Here is a 2,500-nt window from a genome sequence, read left to right on the forward strand (position 1 = left end):
GCGTTTTAGCACCATAAGTTTACAAACAGCTGTTGTAATATGTTCTTGAAACCTCGAGAAAACGGCATATATAGTTGATATAGCAAAGCTATTGATTGTTTGGTACTATCTATCCAGCATCCTGCATGATAAATTTTATACACATATGCTCTAAATCTAATCAGACGCAGTTTATACATACGTCATTCCATTGAAATTGACTATTTATTACAGTAGAGTCGTCGCATTAATGAGCAACACGTACTGCCAAGAATAACACAGAACACGACTAATAACTAACGTAACTAAAATATATTAATTATTTAGTCAAACCTGAAGTACTCTGTAATGGGCCAATGACGAAAGTCTATTTTTTGAAAAGTGGTACGGTCATAGCCGTGCGGCCAATGCCCTTTCGACGCCTCTGATGTTTATGCTATTAGTAGAAGCAGATGGTATTTAGCACACACGTGCTCCATGCAAGAGTACCGCTAATTGTACAGGGCCGGATGCAGAGGGAAGTTAAGGGGGTTGAAACCTCTCTTTTCCAATAGGTGTGATTCAATAATTTTATATATTTTCATTAGAAAAGAGAAAATTAGTAATGCTATAAATAACTGGTAACGGTAAACCCCCTCTTTCAAAAATTCCTTGATTCGGCGCTGTTGTGCATACAGCCGGTTCTGTCGTTTGCTGATTTTATATGATCTCCTTACCTGAACTTGACTTCTTCTCAGTTGTAGCTAGAGTTTACTCTAACGGTGCACCAGTTTTCTGACCATTGTTAGCACTATCTTCTATTCTGTATTTTGTACTTTCCGAAAGACCAGTTATAATAATTTTTGTCTCAGATCCGTCAACTTAAACTGCATGAAGTATAAGTGACAGGAGCGTATCTGGCGCATTTAATAGGTCGGTTCTTTTATTGCTTTAGTTGATTTCTCACTGAATCACAACCTATTTAATTATTTAATTATTAATCATCAGTTCTATCGGAAGACAGTGGTAAGTGTGTAACACTGCACATTGCGCGTCAAGAAGTTTTGGAGTCTAAATCTGCTTACATCGATCTAGCTGCATCTGGAACGTGGAACCCAGACCACAACTTTAGCAGTTACAGCATCTACATCTAAGGATGCCGTTGACGTGGTAATGATGCCAACTATAAGATTTAAAATTGTGGCACTAGTCTGGCGTCTAGAAGTCGTACACACTTTGCATTCATGAATAACCTAGACTTTACGGATCAGAGATAATAAGAGCATTGTATAGAACATTTTGCATTATTGATTTAGGAGCACCGTCTAGAGCAGTTTAGCTTGCTCGACTTAGCCAATTTATTACTATTATATTAATCAAGTGGTACCGGAAAGCGCTTTGAGGCCTTAATTCTTGGTACCAGCTATAACTAGGACCGGCAACACTGACAGCTGGTGCAAATATAATATTCAGATTGCATGGTCATATATATATAGTCTAGTCTCCAGATTTTAAAATCAATCTGCAGAAGAACAACATTCCACAGGCACCTCACAATGAGCCAGGCCACGTCCTATTTCTACCAACGGCTTTTCATTAAACTCTGGTTGTATAATGCAAAGATAATTCTAGAGAGATTGTCTGTAGATTGCTTTGATGACGTTCCAGACTTTTTGTAGAATAGGGGTTTGGGTTGGTTTTGGGTTAGTTTTTAAGAATATAATAAAATAAAATATATAAAATATATATATATATACAATATACACACACACGCACGCACGCACGCACACACATACACACAGAGCGGACAAAAGCGTGTCGGTTCATTCACACCCTTTGAATCTCACATAGGTGCGCGCCTGAGTGAGTAGACTATATGAATGCATGTGTGCCCTGGCACCTAGGTCCCTAAGGGGTGTGTCACTCCTAATCCGGGTGTGGGAGTCCCCGGAGGTTTGGCGGCATCTCAGCGGCCATCAAGCTTATAACGTTTCGGAATTAAAGTAACAATGAATATATTACTAACAACTTTGCTAGGAACCATCCATGTAGTTGCAAATCCTTATTGATAAAAATTTTATTAGATGATTCTTGCTGATACTAGCTGTTGTCATTTGACAGTTGTAGTTGAGATGTCTGTTAATATTATCAAGCTACATTGAACGGGGGATCGACGCCTCGCCTCTAGTATCTATCATTTCCATCAATAAGGGGCGACAAGCATGCTATTAACGTTCTAAACGTTGTAGTGAGAGATATACGAACGATTGATGTAATTAGCTAGAGGTTTCTATCAAAATTCGATAATTGAGTTAACTCTTGTAGTCCTCCATTGTTGTCTAGTCATGCATAATCTTTGTGGGGAGAAACGCTGATCTTCCGAGATGTCGTAACCATCTTAGCCTAATTGCCATTAGTGACTTGACTCTGCCCGTGTTTTCAAAAATCCAGCATCTGATGAATATCATTTGACGATATTCGTCCAACTGTAAAACAGGCGCACACACAGACACAGACACAGACACAGACACAGACACAGACA

This window comes from Corticium candelabrum, chromosome 3 (assembly GCF_963422355.1).
Source record: "Corticium candelabrum chromosome 3, ooCorCand1.1, whole genome shotgun sequence".
Taxonomy (NCBI): domain Eukaryota; kingdom Metazoa; phylum Porifera; class Homoscleromorpha; order Homosclerophorida; family Plakinidae; genus Corticium; species Corticium candelabrum.